This window comes from Mus caroli, unplaced genomic scaffold (assembly GCF_978045245.1).
Source record: "Mus caroli unplaced genomic scaffold, Mus_caroli_1 scaffold_5, whole genome shotgun sequence".
NCBI classification, from domain to species: domain Eukaryota; kingdom Metazoa; phylum Chordata; class Mammalia; order Rodentia; family Muridae; genus Mus; species Mus caroli.
Window position 1 is genome coordinate 135,089,121 of NW_028227260.1, and position 25,164 is coordinate 135,114,284.

Genomic DNA, 25,164 nt, shown 5'->3' on the forward strand with positions numbered 1-25,164 from the left:
TATCATGGAATATCTTGGTTATTACATCTATGGTAATTGAGATTTTTGCTTGGTATAGTAGCCTGGGCTGGCATTTGTGTTCTCTTAGTGTCTGTATGATGTCAACCCAGGAGCTTCTGGCTTTAATAGTTTTTGTGAGAAGTCTGGTGTAATTCTAATAGGTCTGCCTTTATATGTGACTTGACCATTATCCCGTACTGCTTTAATATTGTTTCTTTGTTTTGTGCTTTTCCTGCTTTGATTATTATGTGACAGGAAGCATATATTTTCTGATTCAATCTATTTGGTGTTGTGTAAGCTCTTTCTTTAGGTTAGGGAAGTTTTCTTCTTTAATTTTGTTGAAGATATTTACTGGCCCTTTAATTTGGGAATCTTCACTCTCTTCTATACCAACTATTCTTAGGTTTGGTCTTTTCATTGCATCCTGGACTTCCTGGATGTTTTGAGATAGGATCTTCTTGTATTTTGCATTTTCTTTTTTGTTGTGTCAATGTTTTATATGGTATTTTCTGCACCTGAAGTTCTCTATTCTCTTTCTTATATTCTGTTGGTGATGCTTGCATCTATGATTCCTGATTCCTTTCTTAGGTTTTATATCTCCAGAGCTGTTGGAGTTTTCTACTTCTTTTGTTGTTTCCTCTTCCATTTTTAGATCCTGGATGGTTTTGTTCAATTCCTTCTCCTGTTTAGTGGTCTTTTCCTGTATTTCTTTAAGGGATTTTTGTTTTTCATCTTTAAGGGCCTCTACCTGTTTTCCTGTATTTCTTTAAGGGAGGTATTTATGTCCTTCTTAAAGTCCTCTAATAGCATCATGAGACTGCTTTTCCAGTGTGGTGGAGAATCCAGGACTTATGCTGGTGGGAGAACTAGGTTCTGATTATGCCTAGTAGTCGTGGTTTCTTTTAGTAAGACTCTTGCAATTGCCTTTCACCATATGGTTATCTCTGGTGTTTGAAGTTCTTGCTGTCTTTGGCTGGAGCTTGTTCCTCCTGTGGGACTGTCAGCCTGTGTCAGCACTTTTTGGAGACAAACTCTGGCCTAGCAGTACTTGTGTACAGAAGGCTCTTGAATAACCCAAGTTCTGGGTGCAGATGCTGACTGGAAGGATCCTGTCCCAGCTGCTCCACTGTTTTTGAACCCCATGTGCTCTTTACTCCCCAGCTTCCACTATCACACCTTTGAGCCTGGGAGTGAAAACACTCCTGGGAGAACAGGTCTCTCCTGGCAGGACCCATGCACAGCATGTGTGGGCAACCTCAGCTTGCAGCTGTAGATGGAAGATCAGAAGTCTATTAAAAGTTTTGTATCTTCTCAGTTTGTGGTCATTCTGGGAAAGATAAGGCAGCAACTTATTCCATCTTCCAAAGGCCTGGATAACTTTTGATAACTAGGTTAGTTCCCCTAGTTGTGTTTAGCTGTCTGAATCTGAGCAGACTTGTGGAAGTCATTCCATTTCTATTGACTTGCATGAAGGCTGATGGCACAGGTCCTATTCTCTGATTGATAAACTTGGACTAGTGTATCTCAATCCATAGAGTACTGTAGTCCTTTGTTTATAGAGGGAATTTATTGTGGATCTATTCTTGATCTGTTGGGTGTTAGAGTACTTTGACCATAAGTGGAAAGATGCTGAGCTCCATTTTGAGAAAGATAATATATTAGGTGCATATGGAAGAATAGGAATAAACCCTATGACAAAAATATTACCTTGGGAATTGGAAAATGGTGCAAAGAATATTGTATCCGGTACAAATGTCCTCACTGTCCAGAATACCCATGTATTCCAGGACTCTGAGGTGTGAATGCCAGGAATCAGAGTATTTTTTCTTACAGGTTGGTTGGTAATCCATGACTCTGTGTTTTCCATAAGAATTTCAGCAGAAGTAGATGTGTATGGGCAATAAAGATGAGAATTCTCCATTTCTGTTGAGAGTCCTAAATGTTGAAGGAATTAGATTATGGATCAGATATTTGTTGTCAGGTCCCAGGACATCAGAATAGAGTGGTCTGCAATCCTTTTGGTCGTTTGGGTATGCCTGGTCTGGTAGATCATAAGAGAAATATTAAAACATATTAGAGAGTTATAACTGAGGAGTTTATGAATATAAATGGAATCTCAGTGGAACTATTTTTAGGGTTTGTGGATTTAAAGTTTCCTTGAGAAAAATATTAAAATCTGAATGAGTTTTCATGGTAGTGGCTTAGTCTGCAGTGTTCTTTATCAGAAGAATTGGCATGAAGCCTCCTTCAAATGAAAGTATGTGTCTAAAGTTCCTTTGTTCAAAGAAAAAGGAATGCAGACATATTCATTTGCAGAGTATGTATGTAAAGGAGTTCTTCATTGCATTGCTTTTGAACATACACTTTACCTTAGAATACAAAAAAAAAAAAAACAAAAACAAAAACAAAAAACAATGACCATTTATTTAAAATAATTGCCTGAGGCTCACTCTAAAATATCAGAAAGTTTTGTATGCCATCTCACATTAAATGAATGTCGAAGCATCCTTTGTACAAACTGGAATAATCTGCATCTCACTGGGCTTCAGTGGGAAATTCTGATGCCTCCTTAATCAAACATGGAAAGAGTGAGTACTCTAGGAAAAGGAGGAGATTCTGATGTGTGAGGGTCAGGAGAGATAATCAGAGTGTGAAAAATCCCATAATATTTAGAGCAAAAATTATACTGACTACCATAGCTCACAAGATCCTAAAATTGCTTCATCTTCAAATTATTGTTCACTGTCTGGTGGACCCATATCTTTAGCTGAATCTGCAAGAGACCAGTTGTCAATTGCAGGATATGTGAACTGATAGAGTGGGTTTCTCCAGAGGATTTTCCTCCAAATAATCATCTTCAAACAACCAGAACTGGGATTAATGATATCACAATATGTCAGGGAACTTTACTCAAGAAAAGTGATCTTCCAGGATTTTTCTTGATCTTCTTGATTTCTGTGAACCATAACTAAAGGGAACAATACTCTTTGGTCAAAGGTGAAATATCCCATGGGTCCATGCCCAGAAAGGGTGTTGTGAGAGCCATTTGGATCAAATAGATAAGTCTTAAGGCCTCAGTAACAAGAGGAGCTAAACTACCAAAGTTTTGGAAAGGTGATAGATCCTAGACCTGGTTGGACAGGAGAGTATCTCTGTTTACTTTCTGTAGAGGAGTATGGTCCAGGCACTCCACACCTCTACTTCTTCATAGAACTCTATAAAATTTTTACTTTTGAGTATTCCACTGGGATTTAAAAGCAATCTGAAAATTTTTCTGACAGGTTGGTCAAAGTCCTTGGATCTGTCCCCTACTAAAATTTGTAGAGAACCACACAAATATGGTACTTGGGTGTTGTGTCTGGCCAGCAGATCACAGGTTTGGGTTCTAGCCTGGAAAGGCATTTTGGAAACCTGGAAGAGAAGAAGGGCTGGGCTGCGTGAGATAAGGAAGGAACCAAGACAAGCTTTCTGCTCAAGGTTCAATTTTAATGTCAGCAAACATGCTTTATAAAGAAAAGGGGAAGCCAAGCAAAGTTCCTGGCCAAGCAAAGTTCCTTTGAAGTAGATAGGTCAGCCTTTTAGTGGGAACTTGCAAAGATCGCAGTTTGGTGTTAACTCTGGAAGATTCTTGGAAGAGAACTGGTTAAGTCTCTGGCAGGTTGGGCCTCAGGCAGGTAGTGGCACTTCAAAAAGAGCAGCTCAGCAGGTGGCTCTGCTCAAGTGGCTGGTCACAGCCAGCCTTGCTAGGCTGGAAGGAGGTAACATTGGGGGACAAGTTGCTTTCCTGTGAGAATCATTAAGATACATGGCCTTGATCCAGGATGAAGGTTTTAACTGACCATGAATTTGAGTCAAAAATTCCCTGTTCTCCATTCCTCCCTTATATCCTTGCATTATTCATTCATTTCTTCCTTCTGTTCTACCTCATTCTCTCCCTTCCCCTCTCTCTCCCTCCCTCCCTTTCTTTCTCCCTTCCCCTCTCTCTCCCTCCTTCCCTTTCTTTCTCTCTTTCTTTCTTTCTTTCTTTCTTTCTTTCTTTCTTTCTTTCGTTCTTTCTTTCTTTCTCTCTTTTTTCTTTTTCTTTCTTTGTGTTCTTCTTTCTTTGTTGTTTCTTTGGTTCTTTGTTTCTTTCTTTGTTTCTTTTTTTGTTTATTTCTGGGAATGAATATTAAAGTATATTTCTAACTAATACAATCTCAGTAATAAGCTCTTGTGTTTCTTAGTTGGATGGTAGATCTTAGTCAGCCATGAATAGAAAGAGAATATCTAATGTGTTCTTGGTCACAGTGATTCATTCTCAAGCATGCTTCAGCAGAGCATGAGTTTTACAGGTACACTCAGAGGACACAGGGTCACTTCTACAGCTTGCTTCATCAGAAAGGCACATCTGATAGTCCTCTTGCAGATATAAGACTAAGGTATTTTTATTCAAAACCAGTATGTTAGAGAATCCCCATGCCTTTGGCTTTCCATTAAATCAGAGGCTACTATGGTTAGAGAAAATGTATCTAAGGATCTCTTCAGAGTGTATTCAATCAGGGTGTCATACCCCTTGCAATTGTGGGTTAATTTACTTCTAAGAGGGGAATATGAAAGACTTGATGGAGTTATTAGCTGGAGGCAGCAGCAATTACTCTGGTTCTAGAAGGATAGGTCTGTGTGCACATTGTGACTTCAGAAATTCTATTGCACATTGATTCTGAAAGTACTGTATTTGTGGCCTCCTGGCTCCTTCAGGAGGTCTTAATTCCTTTGCTTATCAATCATATATCTCAGGATCCTTTCAGTCATTGAGGGTGTGTGTGACACCCTTCTTCTGATGTGGTAAGTGTGAAGTCCATTTGGGCAATTTGTGAATATCTGAGGTTTCCTGTTTCTCAATGAAATGGTGTGCCTATGATTCATTGAACACTGGTGAGTATCTGACATCTTAGATGTTGAGCAGGTATATCTGAAATGAAAACCTCTTTAGTTCTTGGGGAAATTCATAAGGTACATTGTTTCTAGAAAGATAAGAGGGAGGCCAGTTAGGCCATTAAGAAAGGTCTGGATACTTAGGTCCTTCTCAGAAGGGGCATCATAATGCCCTAGGAAGGAGATAATGAGGCAAAATGTAGAGCAGAAACTGAAGGAAAGGCCATCCAGTGACTGTCCCACGTGAAGATCCATCCCATGTTTAGTTACCACACCCAGACTCTATTGTTGATGCCAACAAGTTTTTGCTAACAAGGGTCTGATATTGGTGTCTCCTGAGAAGCTCCTCCAATGCCTCACAGATAGATAAGTGGATATTCAGAGCCATCCATTGGACAGAGCACAGGGTCCCCAAAAGAGGAGCTAGAGAAAACACACAGGAAGATAAAGGGCTTTGCAGCCCCATAGAAGGAAAAACAATATACACCAACCAGTACCCCTAGATCTCTCAGGGACTAAGCTAACAACCACAGAGTACACATGGAGAGACTCATGGCTCCAACAGCATATGTAGAGGAGTATTGCTTTGTGGGACATCAATAAGAGGAGAGGCCATTGGTCCTGTGAAGGCTCGAGGCCCCAATGTAGGTGAATGCCTTGAGAGGGAAGCTACAGTGGGTGGGTTTGAGCAGGAGGATGGGGGATGGAATAGGGACGTTTTAAGAGGGGATATGAGGAAAGTAGCTAACAGTTGAAATGTAGCTAAAGAAAATATCTAATGAAAAAGGAAGATCTGAAGATTCCTAGTTCTGAATAGAAACCTCAGAAGGCCCTTGTTCCATTCAGTAGATTGGAAAATACATGGTTCTGAAGCAGTAGGACTGAACTTAATTCGATAATGACTAGAATGCATTTGGCTTCCTGCTTTTGACAAGGTATGCCTGAGGGAGGAAACCTTGGGCCCTTGAGAATGATTTGAACTCTACTTCAGGTATTGCTAAAGTAAGAATCTTCCCTGTCCTGAAGGAATAAATCTGAGAAAAGATTGTCATAGTTATAATATATATAATCATTAGATAAAATGATAATTTTTGAGGAATTAACAACCATAAAATTTTAATAACAATTCCTTATAGGCAGACAGTCCAATGTTATGTTGGAGGATGCAGAAATATCAAAGCATCTCAAACATAGTAGGGGAAGATCAAGAGTCAATAAGATGAATACAAAAGGTGTCAACATTTCCTTATCCCATCTTCCTCAGAACGTAGATGATCTATATCATGCAGGAGAACCAACAGAGTAATAAATCTCTAACATGGTAGGAGGAAGTTCATAGCTAGGTTACCTGATAAATCAGGTGCCTACTAAATATGAAGGACATGGTTTCTTTATTTCTGTTGACCAATTTAAGGCAGATTTCCTGGGTTTAGGGCTTTTCTGACTACTCTTAGGCTCTAGGAATTCAGGTGCCATGATCCTGTTTGTTGAAAAGGTTTTCTGAGTTTAGTGGATCAGAATAAGTAGAACTCAGTGCACCTTAAATAGAAGAAGATAATACACATTAGGTCAGAAGAAGTAGGTCTAGTTCCACACTAATCAGAGGAACATATATTCTCCTCCACGGGGAATATTGTATAGCATGTCCTCCTAGCAATAAATTGTGATATCTTCTTCATGAGGAAGGGAATACCTGCCATGCTTTAATTCAGAGGGGCCTATATGATACCTCAGATGTGCATTTGAAGCAACAAGGAATGCAAGTCATATCCTTGACAGAAGATTGATTAGAAGAAAAAAGTCTTGACTTCCTTTTTCGTATGGGCACAAGTTGGAAAATGTGAGGGTTTCTTGAAGATAAGAAGAACTGAAGATACCAAGGTAAGAGAGTTTATGGCCCAGGCTCCTCTACAGAAATAGCCTGCTTCATTGGTTCCATTTGGCAGGCTGTGAAGATCTTGCACCTCCATCGGAAGAAAGGGTAATTAAGAGCCTTGATTAGAGGAAAAATACCTGGACTCTCTTTTCTCAAAAGGAACATCTCTGAAGACCAGTTTGTTAGATGTGATATTTAAGACGACCTCTCTTTAAGCCTAACACATTCTGAGGTTGTGTGAAATGGGGGGGGGGGGGGCGGCAATTCTAATATCCTTATGGTGAGACTAGCAGAGCCTGAGGCCACTTTGTTCAGACTGGGAATGTCTGATATCTCCTTTAGGGAAGACAATAGATAGACAGACCGCTTTGGCAGTGGGGTCCTATGGATACTGCATGGGAATTATTGTGAATATTTGTGGCATCATATGACAGAAGAGATACAATGTGCTGTTTCTCTCCCTTTGGAAAAGAGGGAAGAACTCAGTTCTCCTATTTGGGATATGATATGTCTCAATTTTCCCTAGCTATCAGGGAAGGACTTAATACCCCCTATTGAAATTGGACACATTTGATTTCCCTGGTGTTCAGGAGCAGAGCCTTGGGCCCCTGTAGCACTAAAGGAAGGCTTTTCTTACTCCTGGATAGAAAGAACATGTTTTAAGTGCTCCTCACTACAAACAGGGAGGCAGACATACTTTTAACCTTGCTGATGAAAGTTTGATACTCCATTTGCTACTGATTCCATCTAAAGATGTCTCAATGCTGTCTCACTTGCAGAAAATGTTTGATGGCTCCTTGATTTCAGGGGCATTCCTCAGTCTCCCCCTGATACAAGTCGTGCCTCTGGGCTTCCCTTGAGGAAAGGTGGAATGCCTGAGCCTCTCTTCATGTGAGGAAATCATTCCACTGTCCTCTTTTGTAGAAATGGAAGATGCTTTTGATTTTTTTTTTGAAAGATGAAAATGTTCTCTGTTCTCTTTTTAAGAAAGAGGATCCTTTGTAACCCCCATGTTCTGAATGGAAACCTTGAGTGTCTGCTTGACTTGATTGTCATAGATTTGGACCATCTATTAATATCTTAGGGGTATGGGAGAAATCTGTGCTCCTCCTTATGAGATCCTAAGGATCAGTGGTCTCCATTGGCAGAAGAAGAAGTAATAAGGCGTCTCTTGTTCTCTTAATTAAGCCATGTACCACTTTTGTCAGATTTGTAAATTCTCCCCACCCCTCTTTTGTAAGAATGGCAATGTTTTGAGACTCATCTTTTTATGGCAGAATATTGGTGCCTGCTTCATCTGAAAAGGCACATCTTGACTTTGTTTTCTTTTATTTAGACCATCTGGTACCACATTGTGGAGATAAAGAACATCTGTGAACTTATTTAAAGGTCCTTGGTTTTTGGAGGGAATTGCCTGTGGATCAATATTTGATCAGTTAGGTGATAGACTTATTTGACAATACGTACATAAATAGTGGGATCGGCTTTGAGAGGCAGAATGTGTTGGCAGTGTAGGGAAGAGTAGAAATGATCCCTTTGACAAAAAGTTACATTGGTAATTGGAAGATGGTGCAGGAAATATCTTATCAGGTACAAATTTCCTCTAAGACCAGAACACACAGGTGTTTTGGGATGCTAAAATGTGCATTCCAATATTTAGAGTATTTTATTTTTCATATAGGTTATTTGGTAATCCATGGCCTTGTGATTTCCATAAGCATTTCAGCAGAAGCACATGGATATGGGCAATGAAGATGGGACTTCTCCATTTCTGGTGACAGTCCCAATGTTTGACATTGTTAGATCATCGCTCAGATTTCTACTGTCATGTCCCAGGACATCAGGCTAGAGTGGTCTGCAATCACTTTGGTCATCTGAGCATGCCTGGCCTCTCAGGACATAAGGGAACTATTAAAACATATTAGAGTAGTAGACCTGAGGACGATGTAGTTAGAAATTGATTCCTTGTGAAACTGTTTGCAGAGTACATGGATTTAAAATTCCCTTGAGAAAAATATTTTAAAGCTGAATGAGTTTTCATGTCAGTAGCTTGGTCTGCAGCCTCCTTAATCAGATTTTTTCTGAAACACCCTTGAAATGAAAGTGTATGTCTAAAGCTGCTTTGTTCAAAGAAATGAGAATTTATCCATCTTCCTTGTCAGAGTATTTATGTCAGGAGTTCTTCATTCTTTTGACCTACAGTTTACATTAGAATAAAAAATATCAGTGACTTTATTTACAATAATTGTTTGAGGTGCACTCTACAATAACAGGAAGTTTTGTGGGTCTCACCATATTAAATGAATGTCTAACCACCTTTGGACAAACTGGAATAATATGCATCTCCCTGGGCTTCAATGGGAAATTCTGATGCCTCCCTAATCAAACATGGAAAGAGTGAGTACTCTAGGAAAAGGAGGAGATTCTGATGTGTGAGGTACAGGAGAGATAATCAGAGTGTGAAAAATCCCATGATACTCAGAGCAAAAATTATACTGACTACCATAGCTCACAAGATCCTAAAATTGCTTCATCTTCAAATTATTGTTCACTGTCTGGTGGACCCATATCTTTAGCTGAATCTGCAAGAGACCAGTTGTCAATTGCAGGATATTTGAACTGATAGAGTGGGTTTCTCCAGAGTGATTTCCTCAAAATAATCATATGTTCAAACAACCACCAGAACTGGGATTGATGATATCACAGTATGTCCGGGGACTTTACTCAAGAAAAGTGATCTTCCAGGATTTTTCTTGATCTTCTTGATTTCTGTGAACCCTAAGCAAAGGGAGCAATACTCTTTGGTCAAAGGTGAAATATTCCATGGGTCCATACACAGAACAGGTTGTTCTGAGAGCCAATTGAATCAAATAGGTAACTCTTTAGGCCTCAGTAATAAGAGGAGGAAAACTACCAAAGTTTTGGAAAGGAGAAATATCCTAGACCCTGTTGGACTTAAGGAGAATATTTCTGTTTACTTTCTGTAAAGGAGGATGGTCCAGGCAATTCACACCTCTATTTCATCATAGAACTCTATACAAGTTTTAAGTTTGAATACTCCACTGGGACTTAACAGTAATCTGATTTCTTCTGAAAGGTTGGTCGAAGTCCTTGGATCTGTTCCCTACTAAAATGTATAGGTAGCCACATGGATATTCCTGTGAGAATCTTAAAGGTAGATGGCCTTGGATCTTGGGTCCAGGCTGAGGCATTTTAATTGACCATGAATTTGAATCCAGAGTTCTCTTCTCATTCTTACTCCATCCTTCCTTTGTTTCTTCATTCATTATTTTCTTTCTTTTTCTCACTCTCTCCCCTCTTCCTTCCTTCCTTCCTTCCTTCCTTCCTTCCTTCCTTCCTTCCTTCCTTCCTTCCTTCCTTCCTTTCTTTCTTTCTTTCTTTCTTTCTTTCTTTCTTTCTTTCTTTCTTTCTTTCTTTCTTTCTTCTGTCTTCCCTTTCCTATCTCCCTCCCTCTGTCCCTATTTCTCTCTCTCTCTTCCTTTCATTCTGAAGGGGTTATTAAAATGTATTTCTAATCAATACAGTCTGAGGGATAAGCTCTTGTGTTTCACAGTGGGGTGGAAGATCTGAGTCAGCCATGAAGAGATAGAGAATCCCCTATGTGTTCCAGGTCACAGGGTTTCAATCTTGAGTATGCATTAGCAGAGCATGAGTTTTAGAGATACAAACTTGGGACACAGGGTCACTTCTACATCTTGCTTCATCAGAAAGGCATGATTCTTACTTCTCCAGCAAACATAATAAACTAAATTATTTTTATTCAAAGTCATTACATTAGAGTAACACACTCTCTTTTGCATACCATTAAATAATAGGCTACTGTGGTTAGAAAAAACAATTCTATGGATCTCTTCAGAATATATTCAATCAGGTTGTCAGGCCCCTTGCAGTTGTGGGTTAGTTTATTTTTATGGAGACATAAGTAAGACTTGATGGAGGTATTAGCTGAAGGCAGCAACTGTTCTGGTTCTAGAAAGATATGTCTGCACCCCCACTGAGACTTCAGAAATTCTATTGCACATTGATTTTTAAAGGACTGAATTTGTGGCCTTCTTTGGATCCAGAGGAGGCCTGAATTACTTTGCTTATCAATCATATATCTCAGGATCTTTCAGACACTGAGGGTATGTGTGTTCTGAAGTGGTAAGTGTGAAGTCCATTTGGGCAATTAGTGAATGTCTGAGGTTTCCTGGTGCTCAAAGGAGTGGTGTGCCTATGCTTCATTGAAACCTAGGGAGTATATGATATATTTGATTTTGAGGGGGTACATCTGAAATGAAACCCTCTTCAGTTCTTGGAGAAATTTTTGAAGCACACTGCTTCTAGACAGATAATATTGCAGCCAGTTAGGCTACTAAAGGAGATCTGAGGATTCCTGTTTCTGAATAGACAGATCAGAAGCCCCCTTGTTCCATACAGTAGTTTTGAAAATTCATTGATCTGAAGCAGTAGGTCTGAAACCAAGTGGAGAATGACTAGAATGCATTTGGCTTCATACTTTAGACAGAGTATGCCTGGGGGAGGATCAGTTGAGCAGTTGAGAATGGTTTGAGCTCAATTTCAGGTATTGGGAAAGTAAGAGTCTTCCTGGTTCTGAAGGAATAAATATGAGGCCAGATTGTCAGAAACACAATTTAGAGAATCCTTTTATAAAGTTATCCACAAGCATAAATTAATAAGAACCCTTCCTTATAGTCATAAAGACTAATTAATATTATGTTGGAGAAAGCAGAAAGGTCAAAGCATCTCATGCATAACAGAGAAAGATCAAGAGTCAATATGAGGAACACACTAGGCCTGAGTCTTTCCTTATCTCTTCTTCATGGGAACCTAGAACATCTGTATCATGCCAGCCATCCAGCAGAGTAATCAAACTCCAATATGCCAGGAGGAGGTTCACAGCTAGGACTCCTGATAAATCAGCTGCCTCCTACTGAACATGAAGGACATGGCTTCTTAATTTCTACTGACCAATTTAAGGCATATTTCCTGGGTTTACAGATTTTATGGCTACTCTTACTCCATAGGGACTCAGGTGCTAGGTTCCTGTTCTTTGGACAGAGATTGTGAGATTAGTAGATAAGAATAATAAGAACTCTGTACACCTTAGATAGAAGAAGATGATTTGTTATCCATTAGGTCAGATGTAGTAGTTCTAGGTCCACACTAGTCAGAAGATGAACACATTCTCCTCCATGGAAGATATTGTACAGCATGTCCATCTAGCTATAAATTGTGAGCTCTTCTTAAAGAAAAAGGGAATACCAGCCATGCTTTTAGTCAGAAGGGCCTATCTGATGTCTCAGATGTGCATCTGAGGCAACTAGGAATGGAAGTCATATCATTGACAGATGATTGATGAAAAGAAAATGTTCTAAACTCCCATTGTTCATATGGGGCACTAGATGGGAGACATGTCATTGGCTTGCATATAAAGAAGAACTGAAGATACCATGGTAAGAAAATATATGACCCAGGGTCCTCTACTGAGATAGGCTGCTTTATCAGTTCCATTTGGCAGGCTGGGAAGCTCTTGTGCCTCACTGAGAAGAAATTTTAAGTAAGAGGCTTGATGAGGGAATTTTTCTGGACTATCCTTTTTCACAAGGAGCATCTCTGAAGCCAAGTTTGTAAGATAGATATTTAAGAGGACCTCTGTTTTATTTTCCTGAAATATTCTGAGGTAGTATGAAACAAGGGGGAAAAATCTCATGTCCTTATGGTGAGACTAGCATAGTATGAGGTCCATTGGTCAGACTGAGAATGTCTGATAACTCCTTTAGGGATGAGGGTAGAAGCAAACATCCCCTTTGGCGGTGGGGTCCTTTGGAGACTTTATGGGATTTAATTTGAATATTTGTGGCTTCCTATGACAGTAGGGTTACAATAGCTGACCTTTATTCCTATTGGAAGTCTGTGACTCTCCCTTGGTTAAAGAGGGAAGATCTCAGGTCTCCTAGGTGGTATATCATATTTCTTAATTTTCCTTAATCAACAGGGAAGGACTTGATACACTCTTTGTGAATTGGAACACATTAGACTTCACAGGTGATAGGAAGCAAAGCCCTGGCCCCCTGTAGCATTAAAGGAAGGGGTTTCTTCCTCTTGGACAGAAAGAGGGTATTTTAAGTGCTCCTCAGTACAAACATGGATGCAGACATCCTCTTAGCCTGATGATGAAGGTTTGATACTCCGATGGGTACTGTTTCCATCTGAGATGTCTCAATGCCTTCTTGTTAGCAGAAGTTTTGATGGCTTCTCGGTTTCAGTGCACTCCTCAGTTTCCTCCTGATAGACGTCTTTTATCTGGGCTTCCCATGAGAAGAGGTGGAATGCCTGAGTCTCACTTCATGAAAGGAAATACCTCCTCTGTTCTCTTTTACAGAGATGGAAGATGCTATGTCCTCTTGGGGAGTAGCATTGTGATCTTATTTTTGAAAGATGAAGAATTTCTCTGTTCTCTTTTTTAAAAAGAGGAGCCTTTGTAACCTCCATGTTCTGAATGGGAATCTTGAGTGTCTGATTGGTCAGAATAGTCTTTTCTTATTTGATTTTATTAGACTTGGACCATGTAGTGACATCTTGGGGCATGGGAGAAATATGTGCCCCTCCTTATGAGATCATGAGGATCGGTTGTCTCCTTTGGCAGATGGTGTTTTATGGCTTCTCTTGGTCTCTGATTTAAGCAATGTACTACTTTTGTCAGATTTGGAATCTCTCCCCACTACCTTTTGTAATAATGGCAAAGTTTTGTGAAATCATCTTCTTATGGCAGAGTATTGACACCTTCTTGGTCTGAAAAGGCATGTCTTGATTTTGTTTTCTTCAATTTAGAACATCTGGTGCCACATGGTGGAGATACGGAATTATCTGAGAACTTATTTACTAGACCAGAAGCCCAATTTTGATGATTTGGGGGTGAGATGCTCCTTGGAGCAAGAGAATAAGATTTGAGTTCTTTTTTTTTTTTTGCATACATGGAAGATATGAGCTTACTTTGGGCAGAAGGGACAACTTCTAAGCCAAGAAATTCTGAAAGAGAATATCTGATATCCCCTTCAGGAAATGGGACATGTCTCACTATCCTTTTGAAGAATTGAAAAGTCTAGGGCTCTTCTTGGGATAAGGGGGAATGTCTTGGACATTGTTCATGAGAATGGATAGGAATAAATTTGTCATGTGAACAAATGGAGATTCCCAGAAATTGGTGAAAAGGAAGCTCTCATAGTCTCTTAAGTAGATGGCATAGATTCTAGCAACGCTTGGGCTGGTTAAGAAAGTTCCAGTTTCCTGGAGAGATGGTGGTGTTCCCGAATCCCCATGTTTAGGTCCTGAAAGACCCAGAATACTTTCATTAGGGTTCAAAACTTGCAGAGACCCTGGCACAGGTATCAAAGATTCTAGAGTCCCTGAAACAGATTCTTAGCATGTGGTAGTTTCTCCTACCTCTAGACTAACTGGTGAAGGACATAGAAATCCAAGACATTCTTGTGCGGGTGATGAAAGTTCTGTAATTTCTTGAGAGACAGATGATAGTTCTAGATTGCTTTGGGTCCATAGCATTGTTCCTTGTGGCACCTGGGCAGATGCAGAAAGTCCTGGAAATTCTGAATCAGATGGTGAATACCCTAAAGCCTCCTTTTACAAACAAGATCTGGGGTCTCTTAGGATAAAAGGGGAGTGTCTTGAGACTTTGACCAAATAGAGAATGTCCAAGAGATTCTTCTGATTATATGGGCAGGTTCTTTTGGGGACAATAAAGAGATTCATATATATTTAAATCTATTTAAATTAATCTCTTATTTCTTAATGAATTTCCTGAATCTGTGAAAGTAGTCATCACCTTTTCATCTGAAGAAAATTCAGAAACACTTTATGTGTGAGGGATGATTTTAATGGACTTACTTTAGATGATGCAAATTTCACAGACTATTGGACAGATATAAAATATTTCAGAGTCTCCTGGAATAATGTTAGTTGTTCCAGTATCATTGTTCAGATGTGGAAGGGCCCACAGCAACTTGGTCAAATGTTAAAATCCTGAGTATCTCTGTGACACATGCCAAAATTTCTAGAGTACTTGCAACAGATTCAGAAGTTTTGTAAACACCTTGGACAATGTTTCTGATGTCTCTAGGGTAAATTGGTAAGGAATTATAGATCCCCCTTCATAAGAGCCTGAATTCGTAGAATATACACAGCACATGGTAAAGATTGTCAAGTCCCTTCTCAGATGACAGTGTTTCTAGAGCACCTTGGATAGTACCTCATGTTCCTATAATTACTTCTGAAAATAAAAAATTTTCAAGGTTTTCTGAAGCAGATGATGTCTATGGAAAAGCCTCTTAGGCTTCTACATACAATCAAGAAGATATGGATATTTCTGGATCATGTTTTGGATATCCTAGATATTCTTGTGTTGATATGGAAATTCCTATGATCCCTTGTGTAGATAATGAATTTCCTACATGTCCTCTCTGAGGTGGGGAAGATCGTAGAGACACTTGGTCAGATATAGACAATTTTGGAAACAACTGGCCTGATGATAATTAGTCCAAGACCCTAGAAAGTATTAAATGTGTCTCAATGAATTTGAAAAAAGAAGAAGATTGGAGAGCTATCTGGCAAGATGTTGATGATCCTGGAATCTTGGAGTCAGAATCACAAGGATGCACATCATTGGCAGATACTGAAATATCCAGAGTTCCTGAGAAAAATGGAAATGTTCCTAGAGTCCATGATGAATATTCTGAATATTTCTTGGGGAGAAAGCAAAATTTCTGAAGTCTCTGGGGTTCACTGGAAATGATCTCCCAGATACCCGGGAGAATGAGGCTGAAGTTGTAGACAACCTCACACACTGACAAATTTTCAAGAGTTCACTGGGCAGTTGATAATATTTGTAGAGTAACTTTTGAAGATGGCAAAATTTTAAGTATAGCTTGGATAGAGAGATGGGTGGCAACTTACAACTTTTGGGACAGATGGGAACTATATTATTGACCCAACTTGATTATAAGAAAGGCCTGGCTCTTCTTGGGAAGATGTGAAAAGTTTCTAGAGCCCCAAAAGTGAATGGAGAAAGTTCTAATTACACTTGTGTTGATGGTGACTGTCCCATGTGTCATTGCATAGAGGAATACCATAGAGGAAGATTTTCTTTGTACTTTTCCTGAGGTGGTGACTATTCTAGAGTCACTTCTTCATATCAAGTCATTTTTTTGTCCAATTTGGTGTTCTAGGGAATATTCCAGAGAACCTGATGCAGATAACATAGGCCCCAGAGAATAGTGGGATGTTGGAGACTATTTCTGGGAAATTTTCAGTGTGGGTGAAGATACTAGAAAATTTTGTGAATAGGTGGAGAGTCCCAAATTATTTTGGGGGTAGGGAAAGCTCTCCAGTGTCTTTGAGGGAAAAACTAAAAATATATGGAGTGCCTGAGGCAGATAGCAATTGTGCTACAGACACTGAGGTAGACAGAAAAGATTTGAAAATCCCCCTAGGCAGATAGTAATACTTTTAATTTTGGAAAATTGAGAAGGTTTCTGAGATCCCAGGCAATAAGTCCTGAGTCCTATATTATCCTGGGCATGTGGTTCTCTCTGGGCATATTCTCACATCTTGGGCAGATATAGATGTTCCTAGAACATTTTGGGCAGACAGAGCAGGTCTCAGAAGCAATGAGACAGGTTGAAACACTCCTAAATTAATTTAGACATATGGAGAAGATCTGAGCCTCACTGTTGTAGATGGTAAAGTATGTAAATCTGCAGTTGAAGCATTAGAATTCCCTATCTTGTCATGTGCATAGGTGAAGTCTTCCAGATTGTCGAGTAAAGGCAGGCAATATACTCCAGAGTCTTAGAAAGAAAACAAAGGGCCATCACTGGAAAGGGAGACCCATTGGTCATGCAAACTTTATATGCCCCAGTACAGGGGAATGCCAGGGCCAAAAAGTGGGAGTAGGTGGGTAGGGGAATGGGGGGGGGAGGGTATGGGGTACTTTTGGGATAGCATTGGAAATGTAAATGAGGAAAATACTGAATAAAAAATATTTTTAAAAGAAAAAAAAAAAAAAGAAAAGCAAACAAAGGCCCAGTCCTCACTTGATCAGACAATGGAATTGCAAATGGCCTCAGGTTATATCATACAGATCCTAGAGTCCATTGTCCAGATAAAGAAAATACCATGTGAATTTTGGAAGAAGGCATAGATGCTGAAAAGACTGAAGAGCATGGATCTTTTTGTTGGACCCTTTGGACAGACTTCAGAGTTTCAAGTGTTCCTTTGTAGGAAGCAGAAGGTCCTGATGTATCTTTTGTAATTGTAGGTAGATCAAAAATCCTTTCTATTGAAAGGGAGGAATAAAAAGGGTTTAGGAAGAAAGTAAGAGAGCAACTTGGCAAATACTGAAATTTCTAATATGGCATGAGTGGACACCACATATCCTGTTGAACCTGTTTATGTTTTTGGGGGCACCTGTTGCAGATGCTAAATATCCTGGAGCCCCATGAGGAGGTGGCAAGGGGTCTACCGAGCCTGATGCAGTTATTTAACTTCTCAGAGACCCATGGGCATATTTCAAATTTCCTGCCAGTTTTTGAGCAAGATATACATGTCCTTGAAACACTGGGGTAGATGGTGAATATGCTACTGTGCACTGTGTAGAAGTGGACTGTGTTCTTCTACCTTGTGCATGTAGTTAAGGAGTAGAAAACCCTTAGGGAGATGGAGAATCTCCTAGAGATCTTTGTATAGATGTGGGAAGACATATGTTCCCTTATGTAGGTAGGCAGGTACCCATATCTCCTTGAGCAGAATGAGGTGTTTGAATACTGTCTTAGTCGGGGTTTCTATTCCTGCACAAACATCATGCCCAAGAAACAAGTTAGGGAGGAAAGGGTTTATTCAGTTTACATTTCCAAATTGCTGTTCATCACTAAAGAAAGTCAGGACTGGAACTCAAGCAGGTCAAAAAGCAGGAGCTGATGCAGAGGCCATGGAAGTATGTTCTTTACTGGCTTGCTTCCCCTGGCTTGCTCAGCCTGCTCTCTTATAACACCAAGACTACCAGCCCAGAGATGTTCCCACCCCCAAGGGGCCTTTCCCCCTTGATCACTAATTGAGAAAATGCCTTAGAGTTGGATCTCATGGAGGTATTTCTTCAACTGAACCTCCTTTCTCTGTGATAAATCCAGCTGTGTCAAGTTGACACAAAACTAGCCAGTACAAATACCTTCTGAGGAGAACAGCCTCATAGGACCAGGAACACCTTCAGAAGTTTATGGTTAATACATCATCCAATGGGCTTTGATAGAAAATTTCAGAGACCCTTGTGCTGATGGCAAAGGTGCTAGATACCTTTGGCCAGATAGGAAAATTGCTTCACCTCCTTGGATTAAGGATGAGTTTCTTCCAGATTCAGAATGTGATATTGGTATAGCTTCCATTATGGATGAAGCATATTGAGAAGATTCCACATCATCCTTCACATATCCCAAATGCCCCATGATACTCTGGGAATTCTTGTGTTGCCCCAAATCCATATGGAATATGCTGAAAGCTGTTGAACTGTTTGGTTGGAGGATGAAGAAGTATGCACAGGCAAAGTTTTCTCTGCAACTCAGGAAAGTTCCTTGGGCTTTTTAGAGTATTATGAAGGTCCTAGAACCCTTAAATGGAGGCATGAGCATTAGTAGAGCATGCTACTGAGCACCTAGTGCAGATGTGTAATGTCCTCAATCTCCTGTTGAAGACTAAAAGGATTCTTGATATTTCTGACTAGGTAAGAAAGATCTAGTAGCTCTTTGGGAAGACTGAACATTGTACAGCATGTTGATCAAATGATAAACATCTCATAGCTGCCTGGGAATAAGTTTGATATTTTTAAGTCTGCTGACCAGATGATTCAGTTTCTCCAGTCTCTTGTTCAGAGCTGGGCAGTTTTAGAGACTCGTGGGCAGATTGAGAATGTCCCAAATCTCCTTGGGATTATGACCATGATCCTGGAGTGCCTGTGTTGATAAGGAAAATCCCAGAGGCTCCTGGTCATATGGGAAAATTGCTAAAAGTATTTGATTATTTGGGGAAGATCTTGATGTCCTGCATTGGAGGCAAACTTCCTACAGTTTGTTAATCAGACATAGTGTGTAACAACACGGCTTGTTTAGAAATGAAATGCAACCCTCCATGGCTCTGAGCATATAGGGAAGATCCTAGAGTCTCTTGTTCAGATATAGGCATTTTTATGGTTCCTTCTTCTGATAGGGAAGGTCCCAGAACTTATTGATCAGAGGGAGAAGATGATGGAGTCAACTGTTAAACAGAAATACCCAAATGCCCTGCAGGAAATTGAGAATGGCCTGAATTCCCTCAGGCAGATGGAGAATTTTCCTGATTCTGAAACTTCTGGGGAATGTGCTGTATGAAGCAGAGACCCCTCAGCAGATTCTGGTGTATGCATCACTGCCTGGGCTGAGATAGAATGTTTCAGAGGCCTCTTGGGAAGATTGCAAAGGTACTAGGTAAACTTGGACAGATGGGAAAGTTGCTGCACCACGTTGGGGAGAAGAAAAATGTCTCCCATATTCTGGAGATGTTGATGGCAGAACTTTTGTAGTCCCAGGATGAGATTGAGAACATTCCACAATATTCCTCAGAGATTGAAAATGCCTCAAGGTACTCTAGGTATATTTGTATTGTTCCTTAAATACAGTAGAATATGATGACGCTTCTAAAGTCCTTTGCTTAGATAAGAAAGAATTTTAAACAGACAGTGTTCAATATAAGATCTGGCAAGTTCTTTAGGCACTTGGAAGAATATCAGAAGTCATGGATCTCCTGAAGTATAAAAAGGATGTCATTGGGCACTTTCTGTAGCTGCAGCATATTCTGCATACCCTGCAATAAACCTCAATGACCCTTGAGTTTCCTGCATAGATAGGAATGGTCCATTATCTTTTGATAAAGGTAGTGAAGGTCATATAGTACATTGGGCAGATGGATAAAATCTCAGAGCTGCTTGGCAAAAAGCCAGATGTTTCAAAGTCATTTGATCAGATGAAACCATTTCTACAGTACATTGTTACAATACAGACAATTTTAGAGATCCTTGTGCAGGTTGTTAATATCCCAAAGCCCCTTCTGATGATTAAGATCCTCAAGTTCCTTGTAGGGAAGGAAATTCTGATAGACCTTTGGTCAGATGTCAAAATCATGGGAGAATCTGGGTATTTTTTGTGTTTATAGCAAATGTCTTACTGTCCATTTCGCATACATGGACACATGGACTGTCCAAGTATGACTTTTACTGATAAGAAAAGCTCGTCCCCCCAATGCCATGAGCATATGAGAAAGATCCTAAATTCCCTTGTATAGATTTTGACACTTTCAGAGTCCCTTTTTCTGATAGGCAATGTCCAACGGCCCTTTCATCAGAATGAGATGTTGAGATGCAGAAAGACCCAGATATTCACCTAGAGGTGTTAATATTAAAGATTCTTTAACTCCTGAAGGAATTTGAGAAGTTTTAACATCTCACCATTCACATGGAAAGTTCCCCAAGGCACTCTGGGTGGTTTTTTTCTTAACACCCCTGTGTTATATACTGAACGTTCTTGATAAAGTTGGGTGGTTGACAAAGACCTTTGCACAGACAATGTTCCCTTTGTAGATTTGGAAACATTTCTTGGGCCCTTGAGAAGGCAAGTGATAAAACTGCTGGAGTAGATAGAGGAAATACTTGAGCACCTAGTGCAGTTGGGTAATGTTTTGCACACCCTGGTGAAGACCAAAAAGATCCCTTAGTATCATGCCTAGATAAAAAATATCCAGTAGTCCTTGGGGAGGATGATTAATGTTATACAGTAAGTTGAACAGACTGAGAAAATTTCAGAGCTTACTGAGGAATTAGGTATTTCAAAGACTTGAGCAGATGGTGTAGTTCATACAGTTATTTGTTTGGATGTAGACAGTTTCAGAGAGCTTTTAGGAGATAGGAAAGTTACCAGAAGCCCTTGTTCAGTTGACAAAAATCCTAAAATTCCTTGTGCAACAAGGAAATTTCAAGAGGAACTTGGACAGATGGAAAAATTCCTAGATCCTACTGGTCATTTTCTTGTAATTTAGAGTCCCTGAGTTAGAAGTCAAATGTTCTTCAGTTTCCTGTGAAGTTATGGGCTGTACCAAAGTCTCTTCTGAATAAAGGTAACATTATCCAGACACCCTAGTAGATGTGAGTATAATAGAGGATCTTGTTCCTATGTGTTCATTTCCAGAAATGCTTATTAATACAGGCAAGTTTCCACAGATTTTCACAAAGATGTGAAAGGGACTGAATTTGCTGTGCTGGTAAGGAAAGTCCAAGATGCTTTGGGGCATGTGGCAGCATTCCTGTAGTCCTTGTCACACAGGAAGACATATCTAAATCTGAGACAGAAAACAAATAACAGTCTATGCCCTGGGCATACTTGGATGGACCTAGAATATTTTGGGAAGATGATGCATGTTGTATAGGTTGTTGAGAATATGCTGAAGGGCCCTGAGTTCCCTGAGCAGATATGCAAAGTTTTGTAGATTGCAAATACTCTAGAGGCTTGAGACTAACAATGAAGATTCCAGAGATCCTCTTTCATATAGTGAATATCTGTAGCCCCAAGGGAAATGGAAAAGGGCTGTACTTCCTTGGACAGATGGAGAAGTATCCTGAGATACTACAATTCATCCCAAGTGATAACAATGTTGTTGTTTTTTTTTTTAATCCCATGAGTAGATGAAGAAGATCTCATAGCCTCTTTAGGAGATGCTAAACGTTTCAGAGTATCTTGAATAGATAATGTCTAGAGGCCTTCTGAAAAGAACTGAAACATTTCATGGGTCCTTGTTCACTTGGTAAGATATCCAGAGTCCTAGTTTCATCAATGGGCAGTCTCCATACCCCCCCCCCCCAGAGACAGACAATATTTCTCAGCCCCTTTGTTAGATGGCAATATTCCTGAATTCCTTTGAGCATATGAAGATGGTCGTAGAGACTCTGTATGTCATGTTGATGGTACTACAATGCCCTGTTATGATGTAGACTATTCCAGACTGTCTTATTCTAATTGAGATTTTGTCCCTTTCCCTTGAGCTGATACTAAATGTTTTTTGGTCCCTTGTGCCAATGGTGACATTTCAAGAGTCCTTGCTAAAGGCAAATACAGATACTATTTAGAAGGCATGTAAAATTGCAAGTGCCCTAAGGCCTGTGAAGTAGATGGAGTACAGCTGGTGTGGAGGGTGAATATTTTCTCTGACACATTATGCATCCTGATCTTGCCCATCTAGGCAGTGTTGGACATGGGCTCACTCTTGTATCTTGGGCTTGAATTTAGACTAGTCATTGGGTGACCACTCCCACACTTTCTATGCTACCATTGTCCCCAAATAATTTGAAGGCAGCACACTATGTGAGTCATAGATTTTGTGGGTTGGTATACCAATCCCACCATTGGCAGCCTAGAGAAGATACCTGGTTCAGGATCCATATCCTCCATTATTTGGAGTCTAAGCTAGCATTACCATCATATGTTTCAGAAAGATTCCACTACTCTAGATGTTCAAACAGTTCCCTAAATACCCATTTATGCCACTGTCTCTCCCCAAATTCTTTCTCTCCCACATTCACTCCCCAACCTAATCCTTCCTGTTCCCATCTATGACTGGTTATAGTCCACCATAAAATGTATTCTATTTTCTCTTCTCAGAGAGGTACATGGGTCCACCATAGACCTCTCCTCTTCATTCAACTTCACTGGGATTTTGATTTGTAGTGTGATTATCCTTTACTTAACAACTAATATCCACTTATAAGTGAACATATATTATTTTTGGGTCTAGGTTGCCTCATTACCAATTATTTTCTTATAGTCCCATATATTTGTATGCAATTTTATGGTGTCAATTTTAATAAAAGCTGAGGAATACTCCATTGTGTAGATATACCATATTTTCTGTCTAGATTGATCCCAGTTATTACCCATGATTAGTAAAGCTGCTATGAACAAAACTGAGCAAGTGTCCTTGTGGTAGGATAGGGCTTCCTTTGGAAATATACGCAAGAGTTATATAGCTGGATTTTGATAGACAGAATTACAGAGTTATGAGGAGCCTCCATATGAATTTCCATAGAGGCTTTATGATTTTGCAATTCCATCAGCAATAGTGGAGTGTTCTCCTTGCTCTACATTCTTACCAGCATAAACTGTCATTTGTTTGATTGACCTTAGTCAGTATGACATATATAAGATGGAAACTTAAAGTAGTCTTGATTTGTGTTTACCTGATGACTAAGGATGTTGCACATTTCTTTGTTTCTCAGACATCTGAGATTGTTCTAATGAGAATTCTCTGTTTATGTCAATACCCCATTTTTAATTAGATTGTTTCTAATTTCTTGAGTTCTCATATCTTTGGAATATTAGCCCTCTATTGAATGTAGACTTGAAGAAAATCTTTTCCCATTCTGTAGGCTGCCATTTTTGTTCTATTGACAATGCCGTTTGCCTTACAGAAGCTTTTAAGCTTCGTGAGGTCCTATTTGTTAATCGTCAATCTTAGTGTCTGTGGCATAGGTATTCTGTTTACTGTGTCCCATGCCAATGCATTCAAGGCTATTTCCTACTAAAGTCATATTTTCATGAGCTTTGGGACTTTCAATATTTGTAGTCTTCTATAAAGTTGTATTTTGCTTCTTTTCCTTTCATGATAAAAGCAATGAGAATATAAAGTGTGCTATATACATACTTGCAGCTTCCATTTATATACTTGGTGTCATAATAGGCTAAACAATTAGAAACTAATAAGAGATTTATTTGAGAGTTACATCAACAAGAGCATTAAGTGGAATTAGAAGTGTGATCTATCGAAGTTTTAAACATGCTAGAAATTCATAACAGATTTCCTTTTGTTTCCTTCCCCTCTTAAGAGATGGATTTAGGTCACAAACAAGGACTTGGAGCCCCATGTCTAAAATGCAAAGAAAAATGTTCAGGGTTTGAACTACACTATTGGAAGAAAATATGTTGTAACTGCAAATGTGGGCAAGAAGAGCATGACATAATTCTAAGAAATGAGGAGGAACGGAAAGTGGGAAGACTACTTGAAGACACCAAGTACATCAACCTGATTGCCAAGCTGAAATTAGGTGCAGCTTTCTCAGACAAACACAATGTTATTATAATGAGCAATCCAACTGATGCCAAGAAGAACCCCTCTATCGATACTATTACCTTTGAGTGGGCTCCTCCTGTCCAGAGCCAGGAATTGATCAGGAAGTACATGGAGATGCTGCCTAAGGAAAAGCAGCCAGTGTCAGGTTCAGAGGGGGCAAAGTACCTGAAGAAGCAGCTGGTGAAGCAGCTCCCTGAACATGATCAGGATCCTTCTAAGTGCCATGCATTGTCTCCCAAAGAGGTGAAGGAGATGGAGAAGTTTGTGAAGAAATATAAGAGTGAGGCTCTGGGGGTGGGTGATGTGAAGCTTCTCTCTGAGATGAATGCTCAAGGTGACAAGGTGCAAAACACTGATGGAGACAGTAACACCCCAAAAGCAGTGTGTTCTAATGACAAGTCTATGGAGTTCAAGAAGACCCAATATTCCTGTTACTGCTGCAAACAATCCATGAAGGAAGGAGATGCAACCATCTTTGCTGAAAGGGCTGGCTATGATAAACTCTGGCACCCAGCTTGTTTTATCTGCAGCACCTGTGGTGAAATCCTGGTCCACATGATTTATTTCTGGAAGAATGAGAAGCTATACTGTGGCAGACATTACTGTGAAAGTGAGAAGCCCCGCTGTGCTGACTGTGATGAGCTGATATTCAGTGATGAATACACCCAAGCAGAAAACCAAAATTGGCATCTGAATCACTTCTGCTGCTTTGAGTGCAACAACATCTTAGCAGGAAAAATATATGTTATTGTCAGTGACAAGTCTGTGTGCAAGCCCTGCTACATGAAGAACCATGCTGTGGTGTGTCAAGGATGCCACAATGCCATCGACCCAGAAGAACAGAGAGTGATCTACAATAACTTCAGCTGGCATGAGTCTACAGAGTGCTTTTTATGCTCCTGCTGCAGCAAGTGTCTTATGAGGCAGAAGTTCATTCCTGTAGAAGGGATGGTTTTCTGTTCTGTGGAGTGTAAGAATATGATGTCCTAAGAGGAGTGTATCAAGCAGGATGGAGCCATAGCTCTCCACAGTGGCCTGCATTTCATGATAAAGTTCAATTTGAAATAAAAGAAAAAACAAACTACATTGCAAATCAGAAGATTGTGTCCAATATTTTTTCTTTTTTTTAACTTTAAGAATTT

The 25,164-nt window shown here is 39.8% G+C and overlaps 1 pseudogene across 1 annotated transcript; it reads left to right on the top strand.

Moving 5' to 3' along the window:
* Positions 1 to 4,722: 4,722 nt before the first annotated feature.
* LOC110288318 (testin pseudogene) lies at positions 4,723 to 25,080 on the top strand (annotated as a pseudogene). The gene is made up of 2 exons (XR_015047108.1): positions 4,723 to 4,824; positions 23,778 to 25,080. The product of XR_015047108.1 is annotated as a testin pseudogene (transcript).
* Positions 25,081 to 25,164: the final 84 nt, after the last annotated feature.